This window comes from Carcharodon carcharias, chromosome 9, assembly GCF_017639515.1.
Source record: "Carcharodon carcharias isolate sCarCar2 chromosome 9, sCarCar2.pri, whole genome shotgun sequence".
In the NCBI taxonomy this organism is placed as follows: Eukaryota; Metazoa; Chordata; class Chondrichthyes; order Lamniformes; family Lamnidae; genus Carcharodon; species Carcharodon carcharias.
Genome location: NC_054475.1, coordinates 129164205 through 129184962, shown reverse-complemented (window position 1 = coordinate 129184962; position 20758 = coordinate 129164205).

Genomic DNA, 20758 nt, shown 5'->3' with positions numbered 1-20758 from the left:
AAATAGCACACATCAGATGTAGTGGAGCTTCTTGCTGATCCCTTTTGAAGCCTCCACGTTTTTGTTCCAGAAGTCTCAGACGTCCACGTGGAAACCAGCCACACTGATGATATTCTCATAATCAGTGGGACTTCTCCACAATGACTGTGCGGTGGTCACTCCTACCCATGACAGTATCGATAGGAATTACCACTGCAGAGTCATTGTGGAGATGAAGTCCTGCCTTCACATTGAGGAAACGCTCCATCGTGTTGTGTGGCACTATCACCATGCTAAATGGGAGAGATTTTGAACAGATCTAGCAACTCAAGACTGGGCATCCATGAGGTGCTGTGGGCCATCATTAGCAGCATAATTGTACTCAACCGCAATCTGTAATCTCATGGCCTGGCATATTCCCCAGTCTACCATTACCGTTAAGCCAGGGGATCAATGAAGTGTGCAGGACGGCATGCCAGGAGTAGCACCAGGTGTACCTAATAATAAGGTGTCAATCTGGTGAAGCTATAAAACAGGACTACTTGTGTGCCAAACAGCATAAGCAGCAAGTGATAGATAGAGCTGAGCAATCCCATAACCAACGGGTCAAATCTAAGCTCTCCGGTCCTGCCACATCCAATTGTGAATGGTGGTGGACAACTAAACAACTCACTGGAGGAGGAGACTCCACAAATATCCTCATCCTCAATGTTGGAGGAGCCCAGCACAGCAGTGCAAAAAAAAAGGCTGAAGCATTCGCAACAATCTTCAGCTAGAAGTGCAGAGTTGATGATCCATCTCAGCCTCCTCCAGAGGTCCCCCAGCATCACAGATGCCAGTCTTCAGCCAATTCGATTCACCCCACATGATATCAAGAAACGGCTGAAGGCACATAGGCTATGGACCCTGACAATATTCCGACAATAGTACTAAAGACTTGTGCGCCAGAACTTGCTGCGCCGCTAGCCAAACTGTTCCAGTACAGCTACAACACTGGCACCTACCAGGTTATGTGGAAACTTGCCCAGGTATCTCCTGTACACAAAAAAGCAGAACAAACCCAACCTAGCCAATTACTGCCCCATCAATCTCGATCATCAGTAAATTATTGGAAGGGGGCCTCAACAGTGCTATCTAGCAGCATTTATTTAGCAATAACCTGCTCACTGATGCCCAGTTTGGGTTCCGACAGGGCCACTCAGCTCCTGACCTCATTACAGCCTTAGTTCAAACATGGACAAAAGAGCTGAACTCCTGAGCTGAGGTGAGAGTGACTGCCCTTGACTTCAAGGCAGCATTTGACCGAGTGCGGCATCAAGGAGCCCTAGCAAAACTGGAGTCAATGGGAATCTGAGGGAAAAATCTCCGCTGGTTGGAGTCACACCGAGCACAAAGGAAAAAGGTTGTTGGAAGTCAGTCATCTCAGCTCCAGGACATCACTGCAGGAGTTCCTCAGAGTAGTGTCCTAGGCCCAACCATCTTCAACTGCTTCATCAATGACCTTCATCCATCATAAGGTCAGAAGTGGGGATGTTCGCTGATGATTGCACAATTTTCAGCACCATTCACGACTTCTCAGATACTGAAGCAGTCCACGTCCAAATGCAGCAAGACCTGGACAATATCCAGGCTTGGGCTGACAAGTGGCAAGTAACATTCGCACCACACACCTGGCAGTTCCCTTCCAAGTCACTCACCACTCTAACATGGAAACATATTGCCGTTCCATCACTGTCGCTGGGTCAAAATCCTGGAACTCCCTTCCTAACAGCACTGTGGGTGTACCTACACCACATGGACTACAGCGGTTCAAAAAGGCAGTTCACCACCACTTTCTCAAGGGCAGCTAGGGATGGGTAATAAATTCTGCCCATGCCAGCAATGCCCAGATCCCTTGAATGAATTTTAAAAAAGCAGTTGGTAAGCTTGCCTGAATTCTGTGTGTGCTGAGTGGACCTATGTAAGGTCAACCATGATTTTATCGAATGGCAGAGCAGATTCAAAGAGCTGGATGGCTTACACCTGCCCCTAACTTGTAAGTTTGTATGTAAGCAATTAAAAAGGTAAATGGAATGTTGGCATTCATTACAAGGGGGATGGAGTATAAAGGTATGGAATACAGGGCATTGGTGAGACCACACCTAGATTACTGTATACAGTTTTGGCCTCCTTACTTGAGGAGGGATATACTTGCATTGGAAACACATCAGAGAATGGTAATTAAGCTGATTCCTGGGATAAAGGGGTTGTCTTATGAGGAAAGTTTGAGCAGACTGGGCCCATACACATTGCAGTTCAGAAGAATGAGAGGTGATCTTATTGGAACATTAAGATTCTTAGGGAGTTTGACAGAGTAGATGTTGGGAAGATGTTTCCTCTCATAGGGGAATCTAGAACTAGGGGCACTGTTTAAAAATAAGGTGTCTCCCAAATAAGATGGGGATGAGAAGGAATTTATTCTCTCAGAGGGTTCTTAGTCTTGGAATCCTCTTCCACAGAGCACAGTGGAGGCTGGATAATTAAATATATTCAAGGCTGAGTTAGACAGATTTTTGACCAACTAGGGAGATAAGGGAAGAGGGATAGACAGGAAAGTGGAGCTAAGGCCACAATCTGATCACTGATGAACTTACTGAATGGCAGAGCAGACTCGATAGATCAAATGGCCCACTCCTGCTCCTAGTTCTTATGATCTTATAAAGCTCTGAGTTCTAACATTTGTATGAGGTTCATCTTCATTGCAAAAAGTTCAGTTAAAATGCTCTCTATTGCATCCCAGCTAGGTTACAGGACTCTATTAAAACATTCTATACACATGGTATCCTCATTATAAAGCTTCATTATAGCATTCTACATGCGATACAATCCAGGTCATATGAGTCTCATTTCTGACACTCTTTGTTACACATCTCACCTTATTATAAACTTTCAGTCATAATATTCTACTATTAGGCTACTGGACCTCAGCTGCTGAATTGTTTTCTTTGGTGCAAAGTCACCAAACGACTAGGAACCAGTAAATGTCTGGCTGCATAAGACTGTGCTATATTGAAGGTGACTGTATGATATAAAACAGCAGTTACCAAGGAGAGCAACACAAGGCTGTAACACAATCTCTGGCTCCAGATGAGTTTCAGGATCTGTACAATTTTTGGTCACTTTGGTGTTTCACCAGATCCCTCTCGACTTGCAGTCCCTGTTAAGCTATCAGTTACTCTACATCCACTTTAATCATGATCGATGGACATTGAGCTTGAAAAGAACATTTATGCCTGGATCACAGACAGCAGCTGAAAAGAACCTTCTGGAAAATTGTTGTATTCATGGGCCCAATGATACTTTAAAAATCTTCAAGCATTACAATTATTCATGAATGTACAGTACAAGTGAGGTTCGATTTTTAAACCATCTTTCCAGGTGATGTTTCACAATCTGAGATTAATTAGAAAACTCATTCTATAAGAATTAATGGGAAGTTATTTGTGTTGAATTACAAATCCACAGAAGCAGGCCATTCAGTCCAAATGGTCTGTGCAGGATTTATACTCCATGTGAACCTCTCCCACTGCTGTCCTCATATCGCTCTAATCTTTTCTCACTGATGGATGCGTAAAGTCACCTCTTAATAATGCTAATCTTATCTTCTTCAGCCATTACATCTGGCAGTAAGTTCCAGTCTCTGTTGAAAGAAATTTCTCTGAAGTTATTGGTTTGGTCTCTTAGTGACGATCATATATTTATGTCCCATTGTCTGGACTCACCCATAAATGGATGCAGTTTTTCCACAACTGAAGTAACTTAATGACCTTTAACAGGTGTCCTCTTAGTTTACTCTTTTCCACTGAAAAAAGCTCCAGTTTACTCAAAGATAAAAGCAAAATACTGCGGATGCTGGAAATCTGAAACAAAAACAAAAATTACTGGAAAAACTCAGCAGGTCTGACAGCATAATGTCACCATTAGCACATCCTTTAGCTAATATCACCACCGTCTTTTGTTTATGACATCTTTCGCAATCTCTTCTTTGCCTCCACCTATCACTGGCCCTCTATCCAGCTCCACCTGTCCCACCCCCTTAAACAGCTTATATTTCACCACATTTCTATTTCTCTTTAGTTCTGATGAAGAGTCATATGGACTCGAAACATTAACTCTGTCTTCCTCTCCACAGATGCTGTCAGACCTGCTGAGATTTTCCAGCAAATTTTTGTTTTAGTCCCAGTTTACTCAACCCTTCCTGCAAGTTGCATCTTCTCAATTCTTGAAACAGCCTTATAAATTTATTCTGTACTTTCAGAAGTGTTTCTATATAATTTTTGCAGTACGGAGACCAGAACAGTTCACAATGTTCCAAGTATGCACTAACCATGGCCCTTTCGTCATGAAATGAAATTCTATAAGGCCAGGAAATGGTTGTAGGGAACACAATATGCAGTTAACTTGTACCCTTTGCTTCTGATGCAGGCAGCATGAAAACCTTATTTAAATGATTGCTGTATGCAGCCAGCACAAATCTGCTGCTGAATGGTCACATGCCTCAAAAGGGGATGGGAAATCATGAGCATGTCATGCTCAATACGAGCATGAAAATATTGGACATTATGGACTGTAAGATCATATTTTGTGAAAATGCCCACAAACTCAGTTAAGGTGACTGTAATTTAACATGTGACTATGGAAATTTAAACTGTGGACAGTATTCGATTCTCTGACCAATATTTAGTTAAACATGGATCTGAATAAGGGCACTTTGCAGTGACCTGTGAAGTTTAAACATCTCATTGTGTAAGGATGTGCCAGCATTTGGGGAATATGAGATCTCTAGACTGATGGCCTCAGAGTGCCACTTGGAACAAAGGAGACCATTTGAGCTCAAGTTGGGAGCGAGATACGAGTGAATGTGTGCTGCTAGAAAGGTAGGTAGATTCTTTACTAACAAGGGTGTTAAAGATTACTGGGGGTAGGGAATGTGGAGTTGGGTGGGGCCACAATGAGATCAGCCTTGATCTTATTGAATGGTGGAGCAGGAACGAAGGGCCGAATGGCCTATTTCTGCTCCTAATTTGTATGTTCACATGACCATTATCAACTGCTATTGTAGCATGGCGGTCTGGACCCCTGCAGTCATGTGACAAAAACTAATTGTCAGGGGCTGCAGTTCAATGCAACCTCAACAAAACAAATCTATGTGTGAAAAACGTCTGAAGTACCAGAAAACATCTCAAACAGCTGAACCATCATAGCTGAAAGTCGTCTAATATAGCACAAATACTGTACTTATTCTATAAGTCCACTTGAGGACCAATTTCTTGGCTATCCATCTACAAGAGACTTCACAGCTTCATGAGAATCCTTTTCTCTAAAAGACCCTTGTCGGAACTTTCTAGTCCCTTTGGCGTCAGGCATCATGGCAGATGGAGGGTTGGGGGAGTGAGGTGCGGCAGAATTATGGCAAAAAGGCCAAAAATCGGTTTCCGGCCAGTGTTAAAGCAAAGCAGGATCATCTGATGGTGTCCACCATGGCAGAACACCAGTCCCGCTTTGCATCCCGCTAATGGTCGGGCTAAAGCTGGCCTGACTCTAGCCCTCACCCACCCTCCAGCAATGAAAGTCCCACGGAATTCTCTTGAGTCCCCCTATCCGCCTGAAGGATGAAGATCCAAGCCATTGCGTTCAAACTTCTGAGGCGAGTGTGTGCTAATAAATAACTTTCTATAAAAATAATCACCAAAAGGCCTGCTGCTGGAATTTGTTTTAACTTAAGAAAAATCACTCTGAGAGAAGGGAAATAGACACACCTTACAAACAAACATCCTATTTATGGACTGGAAGGGACCACACAAATTCCTGCCTGTAACAAAAGTTTAGCACCACTTAAAGCGGAGTGGGGGTTAGAGGAGGGTTCTGGGGTGCATTCTGGCTGCAGTAGGTGGTGGAATTGGTTGAAAAGGTTTGTGTTTCACAAGATAACATAACATTACTAGAAAGAGCCTCCAAGATTTTTCAAAAATATGACCTTTCGGCAGAGATTGTGGTACTTTTTTATCTATGCTGTTAAACTAAATGGTCTATTTAGGAGATTGGAATTATATTTGCTCTGTCTTTTGAATTTTTTAGATATGGATACTAATATCTCTACTATTCCCTTCCAAATATATTTGACTACCTACTCTGCTGTAGTATCCATCATGACCTTTACTATTGTTCGTCTCTTCAGTTAAAACTGAGGTAAAAGGAGCAATTTTAACCTGGAGGGGTTAAAACCAACAAATATACGAGAACATCAGGAATCAGGCTCCAACCTGCTGACTTCCACTTTTAGCTCAAGCACCATAGCCTGTTTGCATGAAACCTCCTTCAGGGAGATGGGTTGCCTATTAAAATATGCTAATCACTCAATTAGAGTGATATTTCAGCTCACTTTTAAATTTAATGCTGCATTCAAGTGTTTCCTGGGCTTCCTGAAACTCGTCAGTGAAAGTAAGGTAACTATATTGTGATAATCGAAGAGCTGAATCAAACTCATGGAAATATGGCAATAAATATTCAGTGGTCACAGCTGCTTTCTTACGTGTTCATGGGAAAGGATTGTTCATAGTAGTTTGGATGAGAGTTAACTCTCTGCACTTTGGAGGTTTTCTGAATCACAGCAGGATGGGTGACGCTTTGGTTAGCTTAGATTAGACTTCAAATGACTTCAAACCAGCATCAGCAGCAGCACTCTGCTCTTGAGAGATCTGCAACTGAACAGCAGAGAAAGGAGCAGCGGAGAGGAGGAACGGAGAGAACAGCAGCAGAGAAGGAGCCACAGAGACAGGGGCAGCAAAGAGGACAGCAGACACCACCTGTGACACAGGCAGAGATTGAGTTTCCTTGATATGCCTGAACATCAGTCTTACAGGAGGCCCATGCACTCACTGCAAATTGATGTCAGACATCTGAACCCTGCCCATAGAAGGCCTGCTGCCTGCTAGATTGGCTACTAGTGGCCGTCAATGTCATCTTTGCCCTCAACCTTTTAGCCTCCAGGTCCTTCCAGTACTCCGCCACAGATATACTAGGATCTACAAATCAGCAGCTCACAAATGACTGATGGGTTGTTTGCCAGGGGTGGAAGCTATGGTCTGAATTTTACCCTTGGGGTGTGCCTGAAATTGGTGCGGCCGGAAGCGGATGTAAATCCCACTCCCTGCCCAGATTGGGCTGTGAATGTGACATTACTCTGGGTGGCCGGTGTGAAATGTTACTGCCGGTTGGTTTTTCTGTGCACGGGGGTGGGAACACATCAGGCACCAGGTCCAATGGGGACATGGCGGGGTGTACAAAAATGGAAGAGGGACCTCCCTGAAGGCTGCCAAGCGTTGTGGGGGAGGCTGAGGGAGCTGTTTGGAAGCTATCTAAGAAGTACCTTGATGTGTAGTCATGGCCTCAGCACCTGGTGGTCATGGAAGGTGGGAGGGCAAGTCGGGTGGATGCTCTGCACCCCACCCCATTTCTCAGATAAGTGCCTGGAAGTGCTGGTCGAGGAGGTCAGCGTCAGGCGGCATATCTTAATGCCCAGGGATGGCAAGAGAAGGCTGCCCCACCTGACCAAGAAGACTTGGTCAGAGGTCGCCGCCCAGGTCAGTGGGCATCAAGTGGTGCATCGCACCTGTGTGTATGCCAGCTGACACTGAAGCCTGTCCTGTCAAGGCTGGGATGTCAGCACGACCAACCTCAGTGCATTGCAGGGTGAGATGTGCCATAGTGACACAGGGAAGGACCTTCAGGGAGACAGAGCAATAATGAGGCTTTCTATTTATCCCTGTCAGGAGAAGAGCAGTCATGATGCTGCAGAGCACCACAGAATGGGTGGAGGAGCGCCAAATCTGTGCAGCCTCACGAAGCAAAAAAGCGATGCACTGGAGCTGGAATGCCACCGGCCAGCTCGCTCCTCCGGTCACTGTGAGGCGGGGTCTCGGATGAAGGTAAGAGTGCAGGTGACAGGGCCATGTGTGGTGGGTACTGGGAACATAACCAGCTCGTCTTATCAGAAATGGAACTGTCATAGCCACAGAGTCCCTTGAAGCTCCAATGCAGATGAAACCATGCAGCAGGTCACTACCATCTCCTCAGCCCGCCGAGCATGCATAGTGACTTTGATAATTGAATGTACTGATCTTTTGCCTTCCTCCCATAAATAAGCCATCCTCTGGAGCTGACAGTGACCCTGAGGGCCCCCGTTTGAACCCCAAGGAAGACATCACACCTGCACCAGCGTCATACCATCTCTCTGAACCAGGTGCCAGCTCAGATACTCACAAGTCGGTAGGCATTAGTTTTTTAGCTCCACGGATAATGTACAGTGGTGAGGGCGCATCACATTTGCACGAGGGGCTGGCAGCGGCAGAGAGGTCCCAGCAAGCTGACAGTGGGAGCTGGATACCAGGACCATGCTGCATCCAAGGCAGATGACGAGCCTCGGAGTCATGCATCAGGCGGCAGATACTGGATGTCCAGCAGGATACGCGGGGAGATCTGGCAGAGATCCATGAGGGTTTGCATTCTATGGGTCTCCATCATGGAGGAGTCCATGTGGAGCATGTGTTCTGTGTTGACCCTTAACACTGAGTGCACAGCCTCCTCCATTGAGAGAGTGGCAACTCTCATGGAGAGGCAGCACTGGAAGCAGGCTCAGGGGTGCCTGGGATTGCACTCAGACCTGTAAGCCCACACACAGGCAATAATCTCAGGTGGTCACTGCCAGTGTGAGAGATGGATGAGACACCTAGTCTCTCTGTTGGGCGCCCATCCATCAATGGTAAGCGGGGAGGCGCAAACACGCCTCGTGCTGGCAGGTGAGCTCTGTGTCTTCTCTATGGGCTCCTCTCAGGGCGCTCCGGTTGAGGGCACAGCTCTTTGTCCCCTCTGCCAGTGGCACCTGCATTTGATGATGCCGTGATGACTGAGGAGTCCCCAGCCATGGGGCTGGACACACCCTCCCAGGCAGAAGCTACTCAGGCCCCAGCGGCCAGAGGACGACTGCCAAATTCATCAGGGCCACCAGGACGAGTGTCAGCAGAAAGCTGTCTCCAATGACACTGTTAGTGAGGAGGGTGGGGCACCAAGACACAGCACCCTCAGATAAAAGTTGAAGGCACTTTGATCACAACAAAATTATGTCATGGGTGACATTATTTGCAATAATTATTTTGACATTTGTATTAGAGATGGACACTTTGATTGTTCTTTGTATATTCTTGTTAAGTAACCTAAACATTTATTTGACTTAAATGGGCTGAGTTGGCTGGATAGTTTAAATAGGTACAAAATGCAGCTCCGGCTTGTAAATGTATGGCACTTTGTGGTGCTGATGTACTGGGTTAGGTTCTCATTTATTCACTGCAGCAAATGAGACAGTGTCATTAGCTTGACGAGGCATCGATGCCTTGGGTGCCTGGCTGTTAGTTTGCTGGATCAAAGCATCCCTGGTGTCTCTGCCTCCGTGAAGGTTCCTACCCTCTGCCTCGAGATCCTCACCCTGTCCCTCCCCAGGGTGGTCCTCTAAGCCATCACTTGAGTCATCCTTCCTGGCCTTTGGAACTGCCTCGCTTTCCTCAGCCTCCAGTGGGCGCCCCCTTCACAGAGCCAGGTTGTGCAGGGAGCAGCAGCGATGACTATGAGGGAGACATGCTCTGGGGGGTAGTGCACTGCTCCCCCTGACTGGTCCAAGCATCTGAAGCACATCAGCGGCAGCCTGAGGGTCCTCTCCACCACCGCCTTGTGGAGGCATGACTCCTATTGTATCTCTCCTTGGCCTCAGTTCTTGGGTGACAAAGTGGGGTCATCATTCACTACTTCAAGGGATAGGCCTTGTCACCCAGGAGCCATCCATCCACTTGTACAGGAGCCATGAACAACCTTGGTACCTGTGAGTGCCTCAAGATGTAAGCGTCATGTGAGCTACCAGAGTAACAACACAAACTTGGTGAATCTGTGTCCTGTGGTCCCAGATGATCTGAACATTCATTGAGTGGAACACCTTTCTGTTGACAAAAGCTCCCGGCTTACTCTCGCCTTGGCCTCCCTGCTAGCCCTGCATCAACTGAGCCCTTGCCTCTCCACTTAAAGGTCTGACCCTGGGACCCTGCCCACCTGGCCTCCTCTTCCCCCTTTCCCTCCCTTCCTCTTCAGAGGAGGTTCTACCAGCGGAATACACTATCCCCATTAGATGGGATGCAGAGGACCAGTGCCTTGAAAATGAGGTAGCACTATGCTGCAACACTTAGAGGAACCTTCCGGGGAAGATGAGGACCTGAGATGCTGAAAGGCAGTCTTGATAATCAAACAAGATGCAAATAAACTCTGGGACAACTCTGCACTCACACAGCAAAAAACTGGTGATAACAGAGAAAGTGCTGCTGCTCCGGGGACCTTTTATCCCACCTGTGGTTGATGAATTGATAAAAACATGAATTCTGCCCTCCTGTTTTGCCCGTGTGATGAGTTAAAACTTGCACAGGCAGCATAAAATCACTGTCAATTGGCTTGATAGTGGCCTTAATTGGCCCTTTAAATACCAGCAGGCATGGATTCGATTTATGCACATGCCTACCGACCATGAAATTGAGCACATGCACGATGACATCAAGAAGCACAGAGCACATCATTTGACGATATTTTTCATGGGGTTGAGCGCACGCCAGACCCCCGAACTTAAAATTCTGGCCTATGTCAACTTTGCCTGTGATCAAGGGAACAATGATGGTATGTAACAGATGTAATGAAATGTCGAGAATTTTACAGCAAATGTGATGTTGGGTTGGCATCTCAGGGGAACCAATACCTCAGTATCTGCTCATGGATAGCCCATCTGGAGTAAAAGGAACACAGATGTCTCCTGTCTTCTTACCTACCCTTCTTCTTCCTCTTCCTCCTAATCCTCTTCATCTTCCCACCTCATCTTCCTCCTCCTCTTCCTCCTGAGGTGGCCTCCAAGTAACTGGGGCAACAGCTATACCCTCATGACAGAAAAGCCTTGGAGTGTTTCTCACACGTCGGTGCAGACTCGATGGGCTGAAAGGCCTCTTCTGCACTGTGATTCTGTGATTCTGATTCTGTGAAATAGAAGACCACCACAAACTTGGACACAGGCTTTGTTGAGTACTGAACGGTGTCCTCTCCTCAGTGGTCCAGACAGTGGAAGTGTTACTTCAGTAAGCCAACTGTTTATTCCCAGATGTTCTTTGTTGCTACATGGCTCTCATTATAGGCCCACTGTTGTCATGTGGTTGGGTGGCAGAGGGAATTATTATAAAGGTGTAAAATGGGCATCCTTTGTTGCCCAATAACCAGCCACTGGCTCTCAGTGGTAGGAAAAGTATGGTATGTATGGTTGACTGTTGCAGGATTAAGGCTTTATGGCTGCTGTTAAGGTAGCAAGGATTGACCGAGGAGACCTCCAGTCATGGTCGCACACAAACTGGGTGCTGATAGAGTTGTAACCCTTAGAGTTACAGAACATCTCCCAGATAACATGTGTGGCCCAGAGAACACATGCACTCTCAAATAGAATTCCATGAACCTGGGAAATCTGTGTGCTCCATCCTCCTGCTTCTCTCTGTCAGTGAGAAAACTCTCCTCCTGTACATGGTGTATGTCACCTCTGATGCAGCAATAAATGGCAAGTGAGATGTTGTGGATATCACCTGCTCCTGCCTGCAAGGATCCACTGGTGTAGAAATTTAGGGTAACGGTGACCTTGACAACCACTGGGAGTGCCATGCTCACCCTGCTGTGAATCTGCAGGTTAGGTTGCAGGAAATGACACAGTTTAGTGTCCACCTCCATAGCACACCCGGCCCTAGCCCTGGCACTCTGTAAGTCAGGGGGTATAGAGCAGGCCAAGCCAGAATTAGCTAGAAGAGTTCTGGGCACTCCACAAATATTTCACTTTGGGACTTCCATAACAACAGTGATAGCAGCACTAACTTTGATGCCATGTAGTTCCACTCTGATAACAAAGACTGTGCCAATGCAGAAGGCCATTTGGCCAACCAAACACATGCTTTCATCAAAACCTGCAATTCCCTCCTTCATTCTTCTTCTTCTTCTTCTTCTTCTTATCGTGTCCACGGACAGTCTATACATGGCCCAGCCAGAACTGGACACATTTTTGCACCTTGTTGAATTCGGCAAGATCTGCAACAGTGCAGGGTTCCTCTAGCGATAGGCATTGCAGGAGATGTTGCATAGTCTGTGGCTCAGTTCCACATTCACAAGTTGTCGGGCTGGTTGTATATCCCCATTTGCTCAGTGACACCTTTGAACGACCTACACCAGTCCTAAGTCTGTTAAGGCACTTACAGGTTGACCAGTTGCAATTAGCTCCTGGGGGAAGGCTTTCATCCGATAGAATTTCCATCGCTAGGGGTTGTTTGAAACTGGCGAGCCTGTCTTTCCACAAGGCAATGTGGGCTTCAGATGGGGTTGATTTCCTTCATGATGCCCAATAACCTTGAATGATTCTAGAATCTTTGCCTCTGTTATCTGAATATCTGAAGATGAAGGATTATCTGAGGGTCATCATCAATGACCATCCTTCCATCATAAGGCCAGAAGTGGGGATGTTCACTTATGATTGCACAATGTTCAGCACCATTCGTGACTCCTCAGAAAATAAAGCAGTCCATGTCCAAATGCAGCTAGACCTGGACAACATCCAGACTTGGGCTGACAAGTGCTAAGTAACATTTGCAACAAACAAGTGCCAGGCAGTGACCATCACCAACAGGAAAGAATCTAACCATCGCCCCTTAACATTCAATAGCATTACCATTGCTGAATCCCCCACTATCAAAATCTTGAGGGTTGCCCTTTACCAGAAACTGAACTGGACTAGCCATATAAATACTATGACTACAGAAGCAGGTCAGCGGCTAGGAATCCTGCGCCGAGTAACTCACCTCCCAATTCCCCAAAGCCTGTCACCATCTACGAGGCACAAATCAGGAGTGTGATAGAATACTCTCCACTTGCCTGGGTGAGTGCAACTCCCACAACACTCAAGAAGCTTGACGCAATCCAGGACAAAGCAGTCCTCTTGATTAACACCCCATCCACAAACATTCACTCCCTCCACCACCGACCTCCGGTATAGTAGTGTATCTGCAAATTGCACTGCAGGAACTCATCAAGGCTCCTTAGACACACTTTCCAAACCCACGACCACTATCGTCTAGAAGGACAAGGGCAGTACATGAGAACAGCACCACCAGGACGTTCCCCTCCAAATCACTCATCTCCCTGACTTGGAAATATATTGCTGTTCCTTCATTGCCGCTGGGTCAAAATCCTGGAACACCCTCCCTACCTACACCACATGGACTGCAGCAGTTCAAGAATGCAGCTCACCACCACCTTCTCAGGAGCAAATAGAGATGGGCAATAAATGCTGGCCTAGCCAGTGTCGCCCACATCCCATGAATGAATAAAAAAAATGAAGTTGGCAAGAACATCTGGAAAACTCCCATGGGATTCTTGGCATCCACCTGAACAAGAAGACAATATTCAGTCTAACTAATATCTTATACAAATGGCGACACCTCCAAAAATGCACCACACCCACAATATTGCACTGAAAGTTTCAACTAGATTATTATCTCAAATCCTGGATTGGAGCTTGAAGCCACATGCTTCTGACTCAGGAATGTGAATCAAGCTGACACCTCATAATACAAATAATACCAAAGCTGCCATGTCCACTTCAGACCAAAAGATCTCAGATAGTTCATATTGCGCCTATATTACTCTTGAGCCTATTTGAACTCCACCTCTCATCAGCTGGATATCACATGCCTGCATATACTTCTAATTAAGGATATTCAGTAATTCTTTAGTTAAATGGTCTATATAGTTCATTTTAAAAATTCCTGCCTGATGTAATACACAATCGTAAAAGATCAGCTCAGGGGCTGGGAATTCTGCAATGAGTAACTCCCCAAAACTTGCCCACCAAGTTATAAGTGACATATGCTCCACACGTCTGGATGAGTGCAGCACCAACAACACTCAACACCATCCAGGAAAAGAGCAGCCCACTTGATTGGCACCTCATTCACCAAATTAAACTCTCCCTCTGTCCACCACCAGTGCACGGTGCCAGCAGTGTGCACCGTCTACAAAATGCACTGCAGCAACTTGCCAAGGCTCCTTGAACGACACCTTCCAACCCATGGCCTCTACCACCTAGAAGAACAATGATAGCAGATGCAGAGGAATATCACCACCTGCAAATCCCCCTCACCTGGAACTCCCTCCCTAACACCACATGAACTGCAGTAGTTCAAGAAGATGACTTACTACCACCATCTTAAAGATGAGCAATAAATATTGGCCTTGCCAGAGACAATCAGGGTGACCAACTCTCATGAAGACAATGAAGGAATAGCATGCCAAGGGGGATTCCGGGGGAGGGGGGGTGGTGGTTGCTGCCAGAGCTGTGAGAGCAGGGGGAGAGCTTCGAGAAGGCACAAACAGGGGAAGATCAGGTACTGCATATCTACAAAATTTAAAGATCCAAATTATGGAACAAACAGCGTCTCAGCAGCATGCAGCCTTGGATACGAGGTGACATAAGTTCAAGGTGAGGGGCAGGAGGTTTAGAGGGAATGTGAGGAAAAACTTTTTTCCCCAGAGGGTGGGGAAGGTCTGGAATGCGCTGCCTGGGAGGGTGGTAGAGGCGGATTGCCTGCCATCCTTTAAAAAGTATCTGGATGAGCACTTGGCATGTCATAACATTCAAGGCTATGGGCCAAGTGCTTGTAAATGGGATTAGGTAGGTGGGTCAAGTGTTTCTCACGTATCGGTACAGACTTGATGGGCCGAAGGGCTTCTTCTGCACTGTGTGATTCTGTGACACAGAATAGTGGACTCAGATATGGGACGATCCTGTAAATTAAGGGATGGTTGGTCATGCTGGTCACATCAAATGAATAAATAAAAAATGCCCAAATTCAACACTTTGTTTATGGTGTGTTCATTGATAACAATAGGAGATGCAAAAATAAATAAGACAAGGTGAACATTGCTGCAAAGAGCATAAATGAGGACAGGATCAAAACTGTTCATGGTGTCTCCACAGTCAAACAGCCTACTGATAATCACTCACTGGGCTCATACTTGGAGAAAAACACAACTTGAGCAAGATACCTAAGAGCATTCAAGAATTCAAACCACAGCATGATTAGAATGTTCAGGAGAATGATGAAAAATGTAAATTAAACAGTGAAGTTCCTTCAGCAAGACAAATGGTTAATCTAGATTATCTAGAGTTGCATTATTTAGGCAAGCTAGGTCACTGTTATAGCATTTTATTCAGGTTATTTTAATGTTATCTGCTGCTCTGAGTCCCCCAGGAAAGTTAAGGCTTCCATAATCTCCCAATCACAGATCCCCTGTAAGGCAACCACAGACAATCATGTCATTGACCTGTTGTTGACCAGTGGCCTCCAGGACATGCAGTTTTTGTTCAAGTCCAATGACTTAAACTCAAAATAAGTCAGAAGTCAGTTGTTGAGATTAAGTAAGGCCTGCTGTTAAAATTAACCACATCTCATCCTGCCATGAGTGAGCAAGAAGCTAACATGCCAACATGGCTACCCCCTGGAAACCCACTGACAGTTAAAATCCAGACCAATACTTAACATTGAAAACTTGTCAGCAAATATCATGCTCCCCCCCCCCACCCCCACCCAAAGCCGATTCATAACCTGCACTGGAGGCCCAAGGTAGAAATGTAGATTTGGACATGACACATTACATTGGACTTAAACTAAGTTAATTGGGAACAGATTGGGAAAAGAGCAGCTCTACAGTTCTGAGGCTTAGGTCAAACAAAACATTCACACATCACTCACTCTGTCATCCTCACTGGGCAGCTAGCTCAAAGAAGGGGTTGTCACGAGGAAGAAATATGACACAAATTCACCCAACACTTAAAAACTCAGTAGGTATGATGTCAAAATAAACCGAAACCAGACTTCATGTTCTTCTGTATCAAACATTTTCTGGGAGGATTATGTGGGTGTTTTAAATGCAGTTTTCAATAACTAGTTGATAAAAGGCATAATGCTATCCAATACATTAAGACTTTGTGTAGGGCTTCTGATGATTTGCAGTCTTTGAAGGAGAGCTAGTGGACGTGTTCATTTTGCACTGTGACCCAGATACTGCAGCTTGTAGGAAAAGAGCGCACATATGGTGTTGATGAGCTTACATGTCCTGGGTATGTAGTTATATCCCTCTTCTCCTCCTGCAATTGTGCACTTTTCTACAGCCGAGGCTTATGTTAACATTCAACATTGGCACAGTTCTGCCGCCCACAGTCAATCCGCATCAACTTGAAGCAATGCCAGCAGCATTTTGGCACTTTGAAGGCAATGAGTCTTCCACTGCTGGTTTGTGATGCACTTGTGTGTGGATGTGTTTTGCTGTTTTCAGAGTTGTTTAAAGTTTTGAAGTCTACAGGGAGTGGGGTGGCAGGTGCTGAAAGATTTTTTTCTGGCTTCAAGGTTTCTGCACAAATTGCAAACACAAAATGCACCAAAATATTCATTTCAAAATAGCACAGAAGCAGAAAAGCAGCACAACTCACCCAGCAAAAGAAAAAGTGTTTGAAAATTGTGTCCTTTATTATCCGTACCCTTTTCTATAAATTCATTCTGTGCTGGAAAGAACTGGCATTTCCCAGCATATATCACTTATTTCAGAAATATCTCAAAGAACTTTGCATGTAAGGAAGTGTGAAGTACGAAGTATAAAGTGCTAGTACAAAAAAGTACAAAGTACTACTTTGAAGTACACTGTAGTCAAACATGGCAGGCATTTTACAGAGCTCAACCCCACTGACTCCAATGAGATGAATGGCTAGCGGTTGATGGTGTTGGTTAAAAAAGAATAGCGAGCTAGGAAATGATAGAAGCTTTTTTTAAAAAATTGTACCATGGGAGCTTTAATATCCACCAGAACAGGCATCTAAAGAATTGAAATTCTGACAATGCATCACCCTCAACCCTCCAGTGCCATATTTAACTGTTAGCATTGTTAACATACTCATCTTGGAATGGTGATAGAACCCACAACCGCCTGGCCGGTAAGAGTGCTACCAACTGAGCAAAATCGAGAGAATTGTTGCCATGTCTGGATCTTCTTGCAACTCTTGGGGTAATGCCAATGTCACTTCTCATAGATGCTACTAAACCCCACCAGATGTTCAATTATCCTGTTAAAGATGCCAAATCGTTTTCTACTGTTTCCTATTCCCATCTGCTCATGTATATAGCGATTCTCTGGAACTTACCTTAACTTCCCTTCTGCTCATAATCTCTTAGTTTCCTAACCCTTCATATAGATTTTTACCAGTCAGCGTTTCTTTCCTGCTGCTATCCATGATGCTTTAAAACCCCAATCACAACATTGTCAAACCTTGAACTTGTCTTGAATTCGCTTTTCTTTTCAATTCTGTAGATGTACGTTAGCTCTTCACTTGTTTCTCAATTTAAAAATTAATGTCTACTGGTTGTGTTTAGAATGTTTGTGAAATGCATAATTAAATAGGCTCTCAAATAGGGAATTACAAATAGTACTGCGTTTATATTTGTAATTTATGGAAATTATGACCTAAGAATCAATTTTTATTTGCAATCTAACCATTGCTGTAGGACTTAAATATATAAACAGCGACAGTTCTTCATTTGGATCTGAAACTGTGCAAGAGAGAGGCATGCTTCCCCTCCTCCACACCCTGACTTCTTGTATGGGTTCTGTTAATAGATTGGCTGAGGATGCGTTGTTGCAGTGCATTCCAGCTCCATTGCACTGTAGAGCTGGATGATTAGGTCTGCAACTATGAACCCCCATGAACAAAAATAATTCTAATTTAACCACTACACTGATAAAAGGACACAGACTTTAAGCCAGGAAGCTACTCTAAAGATGGAATGGGTGCTTTTGACTAGAATAATCTTGGAACAGTCAAGAAAAGTGCCGTCTAGAAATCATGATAAAACTCCTAAATGCACAAGGCATTGAGACTTAAGTTAATGCAATAGCTGGATGTATATCAGGTATAGTGCAAATATTTTCAATGTGCTTTCCATTTATTCAATTCTATATCTAAAAAGCAATTATTTTTAAAAGCAAATGCAGCCGATGCAATGACGATGTCACCATTCATGTGATTCTACAGGCTGAATAGAGAAACAGGTCGAAGCAATTTGCTCTTAGAAAGATTCTTGGTCCTGTTATCCTATTAATTAAGCTGTTCTGGAATCTCTTCCTTTAAGTTGCGCATATAGACCTATAGTACCAATTTGCTTGTGAAATTGATTTAAACATGAACTAGTTCCAAAAATAGATTTAATATGGAACTTCTATCCTTTCTTTCTGTGTACAGCAAGGAGAGACCTTCCTGCAGCACATGTTTCTTAATGCAATTAGCTTCAGAAACCAGCAATGTTTGAATCCCACCCCCATTCTTAAATCAAAGTTAGACCCTTTACGCTACCTCACATCTAAATTTAGACGACGACTCCATCATTTTGCCCAATCATTTGGCATCCTTTAAGGGCCCTGATTGGGTTACTAAAACAGAAAGTTATATTTATTTACTGAGATTGTCACATCTTGGTTTGATGCCCAATGTTACTGTCTCAATTTATTCAAAGTTATATCTAATACTATAAGCAGCCGGCTGCAGAAGTGGATGTGTAATTAGGCTCTCTTTCTCTTTCTTTCTGGCTGGGAATCATCCACAGTAAAGCTTTAACCAGGCTAGACGGCTGCTTGCTTTCAGGTTTTCTTTGTCTGCTCGCCAAATTTGAATCAGATTTTTAACCACCTGATGCCTGGGAAGAACTTCTTTATTTTTCAATGGAGATTAAGCTCACCTGCTTCTTTTTAGCTTATTTATACATAGTATTTGTTTGTGTTTTCCTCATTGTCTTCTATATATTCATCCTTTAACTTATTAACCTAGCCTAATACCTTTAGCAATTGATGTTGACACTATCTGTTTCCAGAAATCATTCAGGATCTCATCAGTTTGCCCATGGTTCTACTCTATTTTGGGTGGGACTGTAGCAGAAACAGCAGGAAAAAGGGTGATGAAAAACCCTGCATCTCACTGCCCTGACAGGTATTTCCCTCTCCCATCCCTACCTAAACCACTGCTGCTCTTTCCTTCCTCACCCTGGGGCTAATGAGCGCCGATCCTCAAAGAATTTTGTTCTTTTCACTCATGTTAGTGATTCTCCCAAAGTTGTATGACAAAGGGCTTTGTAATGCCCTCCTCATACTTCTTGAAGACTAGAACGTGAGTCGAATGTTGACTCTTTCAGTGGAACTTTGATTCCGACATCTTGCAGCTCTGTAATGCTCCCTGCTCTTTTGATGCTATAGTAATGTCTCTGCTGCAACACCAGTAGGGTTCCCTCCTTCTGCACAGGCAAGGCCCCTCTTGATGATGGGAATCCTGCCAGCAGACCACCTTTTCTCTCTGGTCTCCATTTGTCTCAACCCCAGGAGATGTATGTGAGGGGGTTACAGATCATGAATATCGACTCCATAGCTTCTGTTTTTCGGCGTGAGAGCTGCTGGGTTAGCTCCAAAATGCTGCTTGTTGTGAACGCATACTCTGGTGCTAGTCATAAGGGACACCATTTTATTGAAGGCAGGGAACAGAATAGGCAGATTGTGATGTCAACAAGCATTTGATCCCAGCGCTGCCATCTTGGAGCTCAATGCTCCAGCTAGCACTGTCTCTTTAACAAACACAACTAAACATGTGTTCAATAGCAAGAAAAAAGAAACTCTTGCATTTATATGGTGGTTTTCACAATTGCTAGATGTCTAAAAGTGTTTTAATCCAATGAAATACATTTTGAAGCACAGCACCTGTTGTAATGTGGCAGCAAATTTGTACTCAGCAAAATCCAACAAACAGCAATGTGATAATGACCAGGTAATCTTTCACTGTGATGTTGATTGAGGATAAAGATTGGCCAGGACACTGCTCTTCTTCATGGGATCTTTTACGTACTCCTAAGCAAACAAATGGGGCATTAGTTTAATATCTCATCCAAAAGATGGCACCTTCAACAGTGCAATGCTCCCTTAGTATTGAAGTGTCAGCCTTGATTTTTGTGTTTAAGCCCTGGACTTGAACCCAGTGGGACTTGAACCCAGTACCTTGTGATTCAGAACTGAGCATACTACCAACTGTGCTATGGCTGGCACTCAAGAAGAACCCCCTGCCCCCGTGCCCACCTCCAACCTGCTATTAACTACTTTCAAGATAGTGGATAGCTGTCAATTAATTGCTGTTGGCTCTTGATGTGATTTTGCAGTTTACAGAGTTGTTTAATGTTTTTGAAATCAACAGGGAATGGTGTGGCAGGTGCTGAAGGATTTTTTGCTGGCTTCAAGGTTTCTACACAAACCAGTTTCTCTCAGACCTGAGCATACTAGTAGGCATTCTTCTTGGAATACAGCCTAATTTGTAGAGTGAACAGAGTCACACAGAGCAGAGCAAGTTGCTTGAAGTGGGAGGAGGACACAAGCTCTCAGCCAGAGGCCATATCCACCCAATGTTCAGGCAGCTGTTCTCCTAACTGAGTTACAGCAAGGAACATGGTGATGAGCTTTAAAGCATCTGACATCTTCCAGGCTGCTGCAGGCAGTTTGAGCAACTTCTGCTCATTTGTCACCTGCTGTTGCATAAGGGCTTTGCATTCCAAAAGAC